The sequence below is a fragment of the Rhinoderma darwinii genome, unplaced genomic scaffold (assembly GCF_050947455.1).
Source record: "Rhinoderma darwinii isolate aRhiDar2 unplaced genomic scaffold, aRhiDar2.hap1 Scaffold_2868, whole genome shotgun sequence".
In the NCBI taxonomy this organism is placed as follows: domain Eukaryota; kingdom Metazoa; phylum Chordata; class Amphibia; order Anura; family Rhinodermatidae; genus Rhinoderma; species Rhinoderma darwinii.
Window position 1 is genome coordinate 23,801 of NW_027463150.1, and position 13,405 is coordinate 37,205.

The following is a 13,405-nucleotide window of genomic DNA, read 5'->3' on the forward strand; positions in this document are numbered from 1 at the left end:
AATCATGTCCCCCCTTAGTCTTCTTTTTTCAAGGCTAAATAGGTTTAATTCTTTCAATCTTTCCTCATAACTTAAATTCTCCATGCCCCTTATTAGCTTCGTTGCTCTTCTTTGTATTTTTTCCAACTCCAGGGCATCCTTTCTATGAACTGGAGCCCAGAACTGAACTGCATATTCTAGATGAGGCCTCACTAATGCTTTGTAAAGTGGCATTATTACATCCCTGTCCCGCGAGTCCATGCCTCTTTTAATACACGACAATATCCTGCTGGCCTTTGAAGCAGCTGATTGACACTGCATGCTGTTATTGAGTTTATGATTTACAAGTACACCCAGATCCTTCTCAACAAGTGAATCCGCCAGTGTAGCGCCCCCTAGGACATATGATGCATGCAGGTTGTTGGTACCAAGATGCATAACTTTACATTTATCTACATTAAACTTCATTTGCCAAGTGGACGCCCAAACACTTAGTTTGTTTAAATCTGCCTGTAATTCATGAACATCTTCCATAGTCTGAACTATATTACATAGCTTGGTGTCATCTGCAAAAATAGAAATAGTGCTATTAATCCCTTCCTCTATATCATTAATAAATAAGTTGAATAATAGTGGTCCCAGCACTGAACCCTGGGGTACACCACTTATAACCGGGGACCATTCAGAGTAGGAATCATTGACCACAACTCTCTGGATACGGTCCTTGAGCCAATTCTCAATCCAATTACAAACTATATTTTCTAAACCTATAGTCCTTAATTTACCCATTAGGCGTCTATGGGGGACAGTGTCAAATGCCTTTGCAAAGTCTAAAAACACTAAATCCACAGCGGCCCCTCTGTCTAGACATTAAATGCTTTAATCCATAGTCCTTTTTAATCGATTGTGAAACAAAATCTAAACGACATAATAAAAAGTCAACCGCACCACGGATTCCCAGACAGTCTCCCACACTGGTACTAGCGAGGCCTTAAGCTGTGTAACTTCTGCGATCTGACGAGAGCAGGCACATTCAGCTTAGAATGGCAATTGACGTTAAATCTTTAAATCCATAGTCCTATTTAATCGATTGTGAAACAAAATCTAAACGACATAATAAAAACTCAACCGCAACACGGATTCCCAGACAGTCTCCCACACTGGTACTAGCGTGGCCTTAAGCTGTGTAACTTCTGCGTTCTGACGAGAGCAGGCACATTTAGCTTAGAATGGCCATTGACTTAAATGTTTTAATCCATAGTCCTATTTAATCTATTGTGAAACAAAATCTAAACGACATAATAAAAAGTCTCCCACATTGGTACTAGCGAGGCCTTAAGCTGTGTAACTTCTGCGATCTGACGAGAGCAGCCACATTCAGCTTAGAATGGCCATTGACGTTAAATGCTTTAATCCATAGTCCTTTTTAATCGATTGTGAAACAAAATCTAAACGACATAATAAAAAGTCAACCGCACCACGGATTCCCAGACAGTCTCCCACACTGGTACTAGCGAGGCCTTTAGCTGTGTAACTTCTGCGATCTGACGAGAGCAGGCACATTCAGCTTAGAATGGCCATTGACATTAAATGCTTTAATCCATAGTCCTTTTTAATCGATTGTGAATCAAAATCTAAACGACATAATAAAAAGGCAACCACACCACGGATTCCCAGACAGTCTCCCATACTGGTACTAGCGAGGCCTTAAGCTGTGTAACTTCTGCGATCTGACGAGAGAAAGGACATTCAGCTTAGAATGGCCATTGACATTAAATGCTTTAATCCATAGTCCTTTTAAATCGATTGTGAAACAAAATCTAAACGACATAATAAAAAGTCTCCCACATTGGTACTAGCGAGGCCTTAAGCTGTGTAACTTCTGCGATCTGACGAGAGCAGCCACATTCAGCTTAGAATGGCCATTGACGTTAAATGCTTTAATCCATAGTCCTTTTTAATCGATTGTGAAACAAAATCTAAACGACATAATAAAAAGTCAACCGCACCACGGATTCCCAGACAGTCTCCCACACTGGTACTAGCGAGGCCTTTAGCTGTGTAACTTCTGCGATCTGACGAGAGCAGGCACATTCAGCTTAGAATGGCCATTGACATTAAATGCTTTAATCCATAGTCCTTTTTAATCGATTGTGAATCAAAATCTAAACGACATAATAAAAAGGCAACCACACCACGGATTCCCAGACAGTCTCCCATACTGGTACTAGCGAGGCCTTAAGCTGTGTAACTTCTGCGATCTGACGAGAGAAAGGACATTCAGCTTAGAATGGCCATTGACATTAAATGCTTTAATCCATAGTCCTTTTAAATCGATTGTGAAACAAAATCTAAACGACATAATAAAAAGTCAACCGCACCACGGATTCCCAGACAGTCTCCCACACTGGTACTAGCGAAGCCTTAAGCTGTGTAACTTCTGCGATCTGACGAGAGCAGGCACATTCAGCTTAGAATGGCCATTGACGTTAAATCTTTTAATCCATAGTCCTATTTAATCGATTGTGAAACAAAATCTAAACGACATAATAAAAATTCAACCGCAACACGGATTCCCAGACAGTCTCCCACACTGGTACTAGCGTGGCCTTAAGCTGTGTAACTTCTGCGTTCTGACGAGAGCAGGCACATTCAGCTTAGAATGGCCATTGACTTAAATGGTTTAATCCATAGTCCTATTTAATCTATTGTGAAACAAAATCGATACGACATAATAAAAAGTCTCCCACACTGGTACTAGCGAGGCCTTAAGCTGTGTAACTTCTGCGATCTGACGAGAGCAGGCACATTCAGCTTAGAATGGCCATTGACGTTAAATGCTTTAATCCATAGTCCTTTTTAATCGATTGTGAAACAAAATCTAAACGACATAATGAAAAGTCAACCGCACCACGGATTCCCAGACAGTCTCCCACACTGGTACTAGCGAAGCCTTATGCTGTGTAACTTCTGCGATCTGACGAGAGCAGGCACATTCAGCTTAGAATGGCCATTGACATTAAATGCTTTAATCCATAGTCCTTTTTAATCGATTGTGAAACAAAATCTAAACGACATAATAAAAAGGCAACCGCACCACAGATTCCCAGACAGTCTCCCACACTGGTACTAGCGAAGCCTTAAGCTGTGTAACGTCTGCGATCTGACGAGAGCAGGGACATTCAGCTTAGAATGGCCATTGACATTAAATGCTTTAATCCATAGTCCTTTTTAATCGATTGTGAAACAAAATCTAAACAACATAATAAAAATTCAACCGCACCACAGATTCCCAGACAGTCTCCCACACTGGTACTAGCGAGGCCTTAAGCTGTGTAACTTCTGCGATCTGACGAGAGCAGGGGCATTCAGCTTAGAATGGCCATTGACATTAAATGCTTTAATCCATAGTCCTTTTTAATCGATTGTGAAACAAAATCTAAACGACATAATAAAAATTCAACCGCACCACGGATTCCCAGACAGTCTCCCACACTGGTACTAGCGAGGCCTTAAGCTGTGTAACTTCTGCGTTGTGACGAGAGCAGGCACATTCAGCTTAGAATGGCCATTGACTTTAAATGCTTTAATCCATAGTCCTATTTAATCTATTGTGAAACAAAATCTAAACGACATAATAATAATTCAACCGCACCACGGATTCCCAGACAGTCTCCCACACTGGTACTAGCGAGGGCTTAAGCTGTGTAACTTCTGCGTTCTGACGAGAACAGGCACATTCAGCTTAGAATGGCCATTGACGTTAAATGCTTTAATCCATAGTCCTATTTAATCTATTGTGAAACAAAATCTAAACGACATAATAAAAATTCAACCGCACCACGGATTCCCAGACAGTCTCCCACACTGGTACTAGCGAGGCCTTAAGCTGTGTAACTTCTGCGATCTGACGAGAGCAGGCACATTCAGCTTAGAATGGCCATTGACATTAAATGCTTTAATCCATAGTCCTTTTTAATCGATTGTGAAACAAAATCTAAACGACACAATAAAAAGTCAACCGCACCACGGATTCCCAGACAGTCTCCCACACTGGTACTAGCGAGGCCTTAAGCTGTGTAACTTCTGCGATCTGACGAGAGCAGGGACATTCAGCTTAGAATGGCCATTGACATTAAATGCTTTAATCCATAGTCCTTTTTAATCGATTGTGAAACAAAATCTAAACAACATAATAAAAATTCAACCGCACCACAGATTCCCAGACAGTCTCCCACACTGGTACTAGCGAGGCCTTAAGCTGTGTAACTTCTGCGATCTGACGAGAGCAGGGGCATTCAGCTTAGAATGGCCATTGACATTAAATGCTTTAATCCATAGTCCTTTTTAATCGATTGTGAAACAAAATCTAAACGACATAATAAAAATTCAACCGCACCACGGATTCCCAGACAGTCTCCCACACTGGTACTAGCGAGGCCTTAAGCTGTGTAACTTCTGCGTTCTGACGAGAGCAGGCACATTCAGCTTAGAATGGCCATTGACTTTAAATGTTTTAATCCATAGTCCTATTTAATCTATTGTGAAACAAAATCTAAACGACATAATAAAAAGGCAACCGCACCACGGATTCCCAGACAGTCTCCCACACTGGTACTAGCGAGGCCTTAAGCTGTGTAACTTCTGCGATCTGACGAGAGCAGGCACATTCAGCTTAGAATGGCCATTGACATTAAATGCTTTAATCCATAGTCCTTTTTAATCGATTGTGAATCAAAATCTAAACGACATAATAAAAAGGCAACCACACCACGGATTCCCAGACAGTCTCCCATACTGGTACTAGCGAGGCCTTAAGCTGTGTAACTTCTGCGATCTGACGAGAGCAGGCACATTCAGCTTAGAATGGCCATTGACATTAAATGCTTTAATCCATAGTCCTTTTTAATCGATTGTGAATCAAAATCTAAACGACATAATAAAAAGGCAACCACACCACGGATTCCCAGACAGTCTCCCATACTGGTACTAGCGAGGCCTTAAGCTGTGTAACTTCTGCGATCTGACGAGAGAAAGGACATTCAGCTTAGAATGGCCATTGACATTAAATGCTTTAATCCATAGTCCTTTTAAATCGATTGTGAAACAAAATCTAAACGACATAATAAAAAGTCAACCGCACCACGGATTCCCAGACAGTCTCCCACACTGGTACTAGCGAAGCCTTAAGCTGTGTAACTTCTGCGATCTGACGAGAGCAGGCACATTCAGCTTAGAATGGCCATTGACGTTAAATCTTTTAATCCATAGTCCTATTTAATCGATTGTGAAACAAAATCTAAACGACATAATAAAAATTCAACCGCAACACGGATTCCCAGACAGTCTCCCACACTGGTACTAGCGTGGCCTTAAGCTGTGTAACTTCTGCGTTCTGACGAGAGCAGGCACATTCAGCTTAGAATGGCCATTGACTTAAATGGTTTAATCCATAGTCCTATTTAATCTATTGTGAAACAAAATCTAAACGACATAATAAAAAGTCAACCGCACCACGGATTCCCAGACAGTCTCCCACACTGGTACTAGCGAGGCGTTAAGCTGTGTAACTCCTGCGATCTAACGAGAGCAGGTACATTCAGCTTAGAATGGCCATTGACATTAAATGCTTTAATCCATAGTCCTATTTAATCTATTGTGAAACAAAATCTAAACGACATAATAAAAAGTCAACCGCACCACCGATTCCCAAACAGTCTCCCACACTGGTACTAGCGAGGCCTTAAGCTGTGTAACTTCTGCGATCTGACGAGAGCAGGCACATTTAGCTTAGAATGGCCATTGACATTAAATGCTTTAATCCATAGTCCTTTTTAATCGATTGTGAAACAAAATCTAAACGACATAATAAAAAGTCAACCACACCACGGATTCCCAGACAGTCTCCCACACTGGCGAGGGCTTAAGCTGTGTAACTTCTGCGATCTGACGAGAGCAGGCACATTCAGCTTAGAATGGCCATTGACATTAAAAGCTTTAATCCATAGTCCTTTTTAATCGATTGTGAAACAAAATCTAAACGAAATGATAAAAAGTTAACCGCACCACGGATTCCCAGACAGTCTCCCACACTGGTACTAGCGAGGCCTTAAGTTGTGTAACTTCTGCGATCTGACGAGAGCAGGGACATTCAGCTTAGAATGGCCATTGACATTAAATGCTTTAATCCATAGTCCTTTTTAATCGATTGTTAAACAAAATCTAAACGACATAATAAAAATTCAACCGCACCACAGATTCCCAGACAGTCTCCCACACTGGTACTAGCGAGGCGTTATGCTGTGTAACTTCTGCGATCTAACGAGAGCAGGCACATTCAGCTTAGAATGGCCATTGACAGTAAACGCTTTAATCCATAGTCCTTTTTAATCGATTGTGAAACAAAATCTAAACGACATAATAAAAAGTCAACCGCACCACGGATTCCCAGACAGTCTCCCACACTGGTACTAGCGAGGCATTAAGCTGTTTAACTTCTGCGATCTGACGAGAGCAGGGACATTCAGCTTAGAATGGCCATTGACATTAAATCCTTTAATCCATAGTCCTTTTAATCGATTGTGAAACAAAATCTAAACGACATAATAAAAATTTAACCGCACCACGGATTCACAGACAGTCTACCACACTGGTACTAGTGAGGCCTTAAGCTGTGTAACTTCTGCGTTCTGACGAGAGCAGGCACATCAGCTTAGAATGGCCATTGACGATAAATGCTTTAATCCATAGTCCTATTTAATCTATTGTGAAACAAAATCTAAACGACATAATAAAAAGTCAACCGCACCTCGGATTCCCAGACAGTCTCCCACACTGGTACTAGCGAGGCCTTTAGCTTTGTAACTTCTGCGATCTGACGAGAGCCGGCACATTCAGCTTAGAATGGCCATTGAAATTAAATGCTTTAATCCATAGTCCTTTTTAATCGATTGTGAAACAAAATCTAAACTACATAATAAAAAGTCAACCGCACCACGGATTCCCAGACAGTCTCCCACACTGGTACTAGAGAGGCCTTAAGCTGTGTAACTTCTGCGTTCTGACGAGGGCAGGCACATTCAGCTTAGAATGGCCATTGACGTTAAATGCTTTAATCCATAGTCCTATTTAATCTGTTGTGAAACAAAATCTAAACGACATAATAAAAAGGCAACCGCACCACGGATTCCCAGACAGTCTCCCACACTGGTACTAGCGAGGCGTTAAGCTGTGTAACTTCTGCGATCTAACGAGAGCAGGCACATTCAGCTTAGAATGGCCATTGACATTAAATGCTTTAATCCATAGTCCTTTTTAATCGATTGTGAAACAAAATCTAAACAACATAATAAAAAGTCAACCGCACCACGGATGCCCAGACAGTATCCCACACTGGTACTAGTGAGGCCTTAAGCTGTGTAACATCTGCGATCTGACGAGAGCAGGCACATTCAGCTTAGAATGGCCATTGACGTTAAAGGCCTTAATCCATAGTCCTATTTAATCTATTGTGAAACAAAATCTAAACGACATAATAAAAAGTCAACCGCACCACGGATTCCCAGCCAGTCTCCCACACTGGTACTAGCGAGGGCTTAAGCTGTGTAACTTCTGCGATCTGACGAGAGCAGGCACATTCAGCTTAGAATGGCCATTGACGTCAAATGCTTTAATCCATAGTCCTATTTAATCTATTGTGAAACAAAATCTAAACAACATAATAAGAAGTCAACCGCACCACGGATTCCCAGACAGTCTCCCACACTGGTACTAGCGAGGCCTTAAGCTGTGTAACTTCTGCGATCTGACGAGAGCAGGGACATTCAGCTTAGAATGGCCATTGACATTAAATGCTTTAATCCATAGTCCTTTTTAATCGATTGTGAAACAAAATCTAAACGACATAATAAAAAGTCAACCGCACCACGGATTCCCAGACAGTCTCCCACACTGGTACTAGCGAGGCCTTAAGCTGTGTAACTTCTGCGATCTGACGAGAACAGGGACATTCAGCTTAGAATGGCCATTGACATTAAATGCTTTAATCCATAGTCCTTTTTAATCGATTGTGAAACAAAATCTAAACGACATAATAAAAATTCAACCGCACCACAGATTCCCAGACAGTCTCCCACATTAGTACTAGCGAGGCCTTAAGCTGTGTAACTTCTGCGTTCTGTCAAGAGCAGGCACATTCAGCTTAGAATGGCCATTGACGTTAAATGCTTTAATCCATAGTCCTATTTAATCTTTTGTGAAACAAAATCTAAACGACACAATAAAAAGTCAACCGCACCGAAGATTCCCACACTGGTACTAGCGAGGCCTTAAGCTGTGTAACTTCTGCGATCTAACGAGAGCAGTCACATTCAGCTTAGAATGGCCATTGACATTAAATGCTTTAATCCATAGTCCTTTTTAATCGATTGTGAAACAAAATCTAAACGACATAATAAAAAGTCAACCGCACCACGGATTCCCAGAAAGTCTCCCACACTGGTACTAGCGAGGCCTTAAGCTGTGTAACTTCTGCGATCTGACGACAGCAGGCACATTCAGCTTAGAATGGCCATTGACATTAAATGCTTTAATCCATAGTCCTTTTTAATCGATTGTGAAACAAAATCTAAACGACATTATAAAAAGTAAACTGCACCACGGATTCCCTGAATGTCTCCCACACTGGTACTAGCGAGGCCTTAAGCTGTGTAACTTCTGCGATCTGACAAGAGCAGGCACATTCAGCTTAGAATGGCCATTGACATTAAATGCTTTAATCCATAGTCCTATTTAATCTATTGTGAAACAAAATCTAAACGACATAATAAAAAGGCAACTGCACCACGGATTCCCAGACAGTCTCCCACACTGGTACTAGCGAGGCGTTAAGCTGTGTAACTTCTGCGATCTAACGAGAGCAGGCACATTCAGCTTAGAATGGCCATTGACATTAAATGCTTTAATCCATAGTCCTTTTTAATCGATTGTGAAACAAAATCTAAACGACATAATAAAAAGTTAACCGCACCACGGATTCCCAGACAGTATCCCACACTGGTACTAGCGAGGCCTTACGCTGTGTAACTACTGCCATCTGACGAGAGCAGGCACATTCAGCTTAGAATGGCCATTGACATTAAAAGCCTTAATCCATAGTCCTATTTAATCTATTGTGAAACAAAATCTAAACAACATAATAAAAAGTCAACCGCACCACGGCTTCCCAGACAGTCTCCCACACTGGTACTAGCGAGGCCTTAAGCTGTGTAACTTCTGCGATCTGACAAGAGCAGGGACATTCAGCTTAGAATGGACATTGACATTAAATGCTTTAATCCATAGTCCTTTTTAATCGATTGTGAAACAAAATCTAAACGACATAATAAAAATTCAACCGCACCACGGATTCCCAGACAGTCTCCCACACTGGTAATAGGGAGGCCTTAAGCTGTGTAACTTCTGCGATCTAAAGAGAGCAGGCACATTCAGCTTAGAATGGCCATTGACATTAAATGAGTTAATCCATAGTCCTTTTTAATCGATTGTGAAACAAAATCTAAACGACATAATAAAAAGTCAACCGCACCACGTATTTCCCAGACAGTCTCCCACACTGGTACTAGCGAGGCCTTAAGCTGTGTAACTTCTGCGATCTGACGAGAGCAGGGACATTCAGCTTAGAATGGCCATTGACATTAAATGCTTTAATCCATAGTCCTTTTTAATCGATTGTGAAACAAAATCTAAACGACATAATAAAAATTCAACCGCACCACGGATTCCCAGACAGTCTCCCACACTGGTACTAGCGCGGCCTTAAGCTGTGTAACTTCTGCGATCTGACGAGAGCAGGGACATTCAGCTTAGAATGGCCATTGACATTAAATGCTTTAATCCATAGTCCTTTTTAATCGATTGTGAAACAAAATCTAAACGACATAATAAAAATTCAACCGCACCACGGATTCCCTGACAGTCTCCCACACTGGTAATAGGGAGGCCTTAAGCTGTGTAACTTCTGCGATCTGACGAGAGCAGGGGCATTCAGCTTAGAATGGCCATTGACATTAAATGCTTTAATCCATAGTCCTTTTTAATCGATTGTGAAACAAAATCTAAACGACATAATAAAAATTCAACCGCACCACGGATTCCCAGACAGTCTCCCACACTGGTACTAGCGCGGCCTTAAGCTGTGTAACTTCTGCGATCTGACGAGAGCAGGGACATTCAGCTTAGAATGGCAATTGACATTAAATGCTTTAATCCATAGTCCTTTTTAATCGATTGTGAAACAAAATCTAAACGACATAATAAAAATTCAACCGCACCACGGATTCCCAGACAGTCTCCCACACTGGTACTAGCACGGCCTTAAGCTGTGTAACTTCTGCGATCTGACGAGAGCAGGCACAATCAGCTTAGAATGGCCATTGACATTAAATGCTTTAATCCATAGTCCTATTTAATCTATTGTGAAACAAAATCTAAACGACATAATAAAAAGTCAACCGCACCACGGATTCCCAGACAGTCTCCCACACTGGTACTAGCGAGGCGTTAAGCTGTGTAACTTCTGCGATCTAACGAGAGCAGGCACATTCAGCTTAGAATGGCCATTGACAAAAAATGCTTTAATCCATAGTCCTTTTTAATCGATTGTGAAACAAAATCTAAACGACATAATAAAAAGTCAACCACACCACGGATTCCCAGAAAGTCTCCCACACTGGTACTAGCGAAGCCTTAAGCTGTGTAACTTCTGCGATCTGACGAGAGCAGGCACATTCAGCTTAGAATGGCCATTGACATTAAATGCTTTAATCCATAGTCCTTTTTAATCGATTGTGAAACAAAATCTAAACAACATAATAAAAATTCAACCGCACCACGGATTCCCAGACAGTCTCCCACACTGGTACTAGCGAGGCCTTAAGCTGTATAACTTCTGCGATCTGACGAGAGCAGGCACATTCAGCTTAGAATGGCCATTGACATTAAATGCTTTAATCCATAGTCCTATTTAATCTATTGTGAAACAAAATCTAAACGACATAATAAAAATTCAACCGCACCACAGATTCCCAGACAGTCTCCCACACTGGTACTAGCGAGGCCTTAAGCTGTGTAACTTCTGCGATCTGACGAGAGCAGGCACATTCAGCTTAGAATGGCCATTGACATTAAAAGCCTTAATCCATAGTCCTATTTAATCTATTGTGAAACAAAATCTAAACAACATAATAAAAAGTCAACCGCACCACGGATTCCCAGACAGTCTCCCACACTGGTACTAGCGAGGCCTTAAGCTGTGTAACTTCTGCGATCTGACGAGAGCAGGGACATTCAGCTTAGAATGGCCATTGACATTAAATGCTTTAATCCATAGTCCTTTTTAATCGATTGTGAAACAAAATCTAAACGACATAATAAAAATTCAACCGCACCACGGATTCCCAGACAGTCTCCCACACTGGTACTAGCGAGGCCTTAAGCTGTGTAACTTCTGCGTTCTGACGAGAGCAGGCACATTCAGCTTAGAATGGCCATTGACGTTAAATGCTTTAATCCATAGTCCTATTTAATCTATTGTGAAACAAAATCTAAACGACATAATAAAAAGGCAACCGCACCACGGATTCCCAGCCAGTCTCCCACACTGGTACTAGCGAGGCCTTAAACTGTGTAACTTCTGCGACCTGACGAGAGCAGGCACATTCAGCTTAGAATAGCCATTGACATTAAATGCTTTAATCCATAGTCCTTTTTAATCGATTGTGAAACAAAATCTAAACTACATAATAAAAAGTCAACCGCACCACGGATTCCCAGACAGTCTCCCACACTGGTACTAGCGAGGCCTTAAGCTGTGTAACTTCTGTGTTCTGACGAGAGCAGGCACATTCAGCTTAGAATGGCCATTGACGTTAAATGCTTTAATCCATAGTCCTATTTAATCTATTGTGAAACAAAATCTAAACAACATAATAAAAAGTCAACCGCACCACGGATTCCCAGCCAGTCTCCCACACTGGTACTAGCGAGGCCTTAAGCTTTGTAACTTCTGCGATCTGACGAGAGCAGGCACATTCAGCTTAGAATGGCCATTGACGTCAAATGCTTTAATCCATAGTCCTATTTAATCTATTGTGAAACAAAATCTAAACAACATAATAAAAAGTAAACCGCACCACGGATTCCCAGCCAGTCTCCCACACTGGTACTAGCGAGGCCTTAAGCTGTGTAACTTCTGCGATCTGACGAGAGCAGGCACATTCAGCTTAGAATGGCCATTGACGTCAAATGCTTTAATCCATAGTCCTTTTTAATCGATTGTGAAACAAAATCTAAACGACATAATAAAAATTCAACCGCACCACGGATTCCCAGACAGTCTCCCACACTGGTACTAGCGAGGCCTTAAGCTGTGTAACTTCTGCGATCTGACGAGAGCAGGGACATTCAGCTTAGAATGGCCATTGACATTAAATGCTTTAATCCATAGTCCTTTTTAATCGATTGTGAAACAAAATCTAAACGACATAATAAAAATTCAACCGCACCACGGATTCCCAGACAGTCTCCCACACTGGTACTAGCGAGGCCTTAAGCTGTGTAACTTCTGCGTTCTGACGAGAACAGGCACATTCAGCTTAGAATGGCCATTGACGTTAAATGCTTTAATCCAAAGTCCTATTTAATCTATTGTGAAACAAAATCTAAACGACATAATAAAAAGTCAACCGCACCACGGATTCCCAGCCAGTCTCCCACACTGGTACTAGCGAGGCCTTAAGCTGTGTAACTTCTGCGATCTGACGAGAGCAGGCACATTCAGCTTAGAATGGCCATTGACGTCAAATGCTTTAATCCATAGTCCTATTTAATCTATTGTGAAACAAAATCTAAACAACATAATAAAAAGTCAACCGCACCATGGATTCCCAGCCAGTCTCCCACACTGGTACTAGCGAGGCCTTAAGCTGTGTAACTACTGCGATCTGACGAGAGCAGGCACATTCAGCTTAGAATGGCCATTGACGTTAAATGCTTTAATCCATAGTCCTATTTAATCTATTGTGAAACAAAATCTAAACGACATAATAAAAAGTCAACCGCACCACGGATTCCCAGAGAGTCTCCCACACTGGTACTAGCGAGGCGTTAAGCTGTGTAACTTCAGCGCTCCAACGAGAGCAGGCACATTCAGCTTAGAATGGCCATTGACATTAAATGCTTTAATCCATAGTACTTTTTAATCGATTGTGAAACAAAATCTAAACGACATAATAAAACGTCAACCGCACCACGGATTCCCAGACAGTCTCCCACACTGGTACTAGCGAGGCCTTAAGCTGTGTAACTTCTGCGATCTGACGAGAGCAGGCACATTCAGCTTAGAATGGCCATTGACATTAAAAGCTTT

At 41.6% G+C, this 13,405-nt stretch overlaps 50 pseudogenes; all 50 read right to left on the minus strand.

Annotated features, from left to right (window-relative positions):
* Window positions 1-915: 915 nt before the first annotated feature.
* Window positions 916-1,034, minus strand: LOC142703608 (5S ribosomal RNA; annotated as a pseudogene).
* A 411-nt stretch (window positions 1,035-1,445) lies between these two features.
* Window positions 1,446-1,564, minus strand: LOC142703751 (5S ribosomal RNA; annotated as a pseudogene).
* A 412-nt stretch (window positions 1,565-1,976) lies between these two features.
* On the minus strand, window positions 1,977-2,095 carry LOC142703753 (5S ribosomal RNA; annotated as a pseudogene).
* Window positions 2,096-2,348: 253 nt separating this feature from the next.
* Window positions 2,349-2,467, minus strand: LOC142703755 (5S ribosomal RNA; annotated as a pseudogene).
* A 67-nt stretch (window positions 2,468-2,534) lies between these two features.
* Window positions 2,535-2,653, minus strand: LOC142703685 (5S ribosomal RNA; annotated as a pseudogene).
* A 225-nt stretch (window positions 2,654-2,878) lies between these two features.
* On the minus strand, window positions 2,879-2,997 carry LOC142703671 (5S ribosomal RNA; annotated as a pseudogene).
* A 67-nt stretch (window positions 2,998-3,064) lies between these two features.
* Window positions 3,065-3,183, minus strand: LOC142703726 (5S ribosomal RNA; annotated as a pseudogene).
* Window positions 3,184-3,250: 67 nt separating this feature from the next.
* On the minus strand, window positions 3,251-3,369 carry LOC142703637 (5S ribosomal RNA; annotated as a pseudogene).
* Window positions 3,370-3,436: 67 nt separating this feature from the next.
* On the minus strand, window positions 3,437-3,555 carry LOC142703722 (5S ribosomal RNA; annotated as a pseudogene).
* A 67-nt stretch (window positions 3,556-3,622) lies between these two features.
* Window positions 3,623-3,741, minus strand: LOC142703708 (5S ribosomal RNA; annotated as a pseudogene).
* A 67-nt stretch (window positions 3,742-3,808) lies between these two features.
* Window positions 3,809-3,927, minus strand: LOC142703623 (5S ribosomal RNA; annotated as a pseudogene).
* A 67-nt stretch (window positions 3,928-3,994) lies between these two features.
* On the minus strand, window positions 3,995-4,113 carry LOC142703739 (5S ribosomal RNA; annotated as a pseudogene).
* Window positions 4,114-4,180: 67 nt separating this feature from the next.
* On the minus strand, window positions 4,181-4,299 carry LOC142703638 (5S ribosomal RNA; annotated as a pseudogene).
* A 67-nt stretch (window positions 4,300-4,366) lies between these two features.
* On the minus strand, window positions 4,367-4,485 carry LOC142703759 (5S ribosomal RNA; annotated as a pseudogene).
* Window positions 4,486-4,552: 67 nt separating this feature from the next.
* LOC142703766 (5S ribosomal RNA) lies at window positions 4,553-4,671 on the minus strand (annotated as a pseudogene).
* Window positions 4,672-4,738: 67 nt separating this feature from the next.
* LOC142703632 (5S ribosomal RNA) lies at window positions 4,739-4,857 on the minus strand (annotated as a pseudogene).
* A 253-nt stretch (window positions 4,858-5,110) lies between these two features.
* Window positions 5,111-5,229, minus strand: LOC142703756 (5S ribosomal RNA; annotated as a pseudogene).
* Window positions 5,230-5,296: 67 nt separating this feature from the next.
* Window positions 5,297-5,415, minus strand: LOC142703686 (5S ribosomal RNA; annotated as a pseudogene).
* A 66-nt stretch (window positions 5,416-5,481) lies between these two features.
* Window positions 5,482-5,600, minus strand: LOC142703700 (5S ribosomal RNA; annotated as a pseudogene).
* Window positions 5,601-5,667: 67 nt separating this feature from the next.
* On the minus strand, window positions 5,668-5,786 carry LOC142703692 (5S ribosomal RNA; annotated as a pseudogene).
* A 247-nt stretch (window positions 5,787-6,033) lies between these two features.
* On the minus strand, window positions 6,034-6,152 carry LOC142703693 (5S ribosomal RNA; annotated as a pseudogene).
* Window positions 6,153-6,405: 253 nt separating this feature from the next.
* Window positions 6,406-6,524, minus strand: LOC142703754 (5S ribosomal RNA; annotated as a pseudogene).
* Window positions 6,525-6,961: 437 nt separating this feature from the next.
* LOC142703650 (5S ribosomal RNA) lies at window positions 6,962-7,080 on the minus strand (annotated as a pseudogene).
* Window positions 7,081-7,147: 67 nt separating this feature from the next.
* On the minus strand, window positions 7,148-7,266 carry LOC142703716 (5S ribosomal RNA; annotated as a pseudogene).
* A 67-nt stretch (window positions 7,267-7,333) lies between these two features.
* On the minus strand, window positions 7,334-7,452 carry LOC142703727 (5S ribosomal RNA; annotated as a pseudogene).
* Window positions 7,453-7,519: 67 nt separating this feature from the next.
* LOC142703670 (5S ribosomal RNA) lies at window positions 7,520-7,638 on the minus strand (annotated as a pseudogene).
* A 67-nt stretch (window positions 7,639-7,705) lies between these two features.
* LOC142703741 (5S ribosomal RNA) lies at window positions 7,706-7,824 on the minus strand (annotated as a pseudogene).
* A 67-nt stretch (window positions 7,825-7,891) lies between these two features.
* Window positions 7,892-8,010, minus strand: LOC142703611 (5S ribosomal RNA; annotated as a pseudogene).
* Window positions 8,011-8,437: 427 nt separating this feature from the next.
* On the minus strand, window positions 8,438-8,556 carry LOC142703672 (5S ribosomal RNA; annotated as a pseudogene).
* Window positions 8,557-8,809: 253 nt separating this feature from the next.
* Window positions 8,810-8,928, minus strand: LOC142703718 (5S ribosomal RNA; annotated as a pseudogene).
* Window positions 8,929-9,181: 253 nt separating this feature from the next.
* Window positions 9,182-9,300, minus strand: LOC142703710 (5S ribosomal RNA; annotated as a pseudogene).
* Window positions 9,301-9,553: 253 nt separating this feature from the next.
* On the minus strand, window positions 9,554-9,673 carry LOC142703640 (5S ribosomal RNA; annotated as a pseudogene).
* A 67-nt stretch (window positions 9,674-9,740) lies between these two features.
* Window positions 9,741-9,859, minus strand: LOC142703642 (5S ribosomal RNA; annotated as a pseudogene).
* Window positions 9,860-10,112: 253 nt separating this feature from the next.
* Window positions 10,113-10,231, minus strand: LOC142703624 (5S ribosomal RNA; annotated as a pseudogene).
* A 67-nt stretch (window positions 10,232-10,298) lies between these two features.
* On the minus strand, window positions 10,299-10,417 carry LOC142703673 (5S ribosomal RNA; annotated as a pseudogene).
* Window positions 10,418-10,484: 67 nt separating this feature from the next.
* Window positions 10,485-10,603, minus strand: LOC142703682 (5S ribosomal RNA; annotated as a pseudogene).
* Window positions 10,604-10,670: 67 nt separating this feature from the next.
* Window positions 10,671-10,789, minus strand: LOC142703626 (5S ribosomal RNA; annotated as a pseudogene).
* Window positions 10,790-10,856: 67 nt separating this feature from the next.
* Window positions 10,857-10,975, minus strand: LOC142703620 (5S ribosomal RNA; annotated as a pseudogene).
* A 67-nt stretch (window positions 10,976-11,042) lies between these two features.
* LOC142703653 (5S ribosomal RNA) lies at window positions 11,043-11,161 on the minus strand (annotated as a pseudogene).
* A 67-nt stretch (window positions 11,162-11,228) lies between these two features.
* LOC142703742 (5S ribosomal RNA) lies at window positions 11,229-11,347 on the minus strand (annotated as a pseudogene).
* Window positions 11,348-11,414: 67 nt separating this feature from the next.
* LOC142703760 (5S ribosomal RNA) lies at window positions 11,415-11,533 on the minus strand (annotated as a pseudogene).
* Window positions 11,534-11,600: 67 nt separating this feature from the next.
* LOC142703721 (5S ribosomal RNA) lies at window positions 11,601-11,719 on the minus strand (annotated as a pseudogene).
* Window positions 11,720-11,786: 67 nt separating this feature from the next.
* Window positions 11,787-11,905, minus strand: LOC142703767 (5S ribosomal RNA; annotated as a pseudogene).
* Window positions 11,906-11,972: 67 nt separating this feature from the next.
* LOC142703668 (5S ribosomal RNA) lies at window positions 11,973-12,091 on the minus strand (annotated as a pseudogene).
* A 67-nt stretch (window positions 12,092-12,158) lies between these two features.
* On the minus strand, window positions 12,159-12,277 carry LOC142703643 (5S ribosomal RNA; annotated as a pseudogene).
* A 67-nt stretch (window positions 12,278-12,344) lies between these two features.
* LOC142703644 (5S ribosomal RNA) lies at window positions 12,345-12,463 on the minus strand (annotated as a pseudogene).
* A 67-nt stretch (window positions 12,464-12,530) lies between these two features.
* Window positions 12,531-12,649, minus strand: LOC142703633 (5S ribosomal RNA; annotated as a pseudogene).
* Window positions 12,650-12,716: 67 nt separating this feature from the next.
* LOC142703745 (5S ribosomal RNA) lies at window positions 12,717-12,835 on the minus strand (annotated as a pseudogene).
* Window positions 12,836-12,902: 67 nt separating this feature from the next.
* LOC142703688 (5S ribosomal RNA) lies at window positions 12,903-13,021 on the minus strand (annotated as a pseudogene).
* Window positions 13,022-13,274: 253 nt separating this feature from the next.
* On the minus strand, window positions 13,275-13,393 carry LOC142703744 (5S ribosomal RNA; annotated as a pseudogene).
* Window positions 13,394-13,405: the final 12 nt, after the last annotated feature.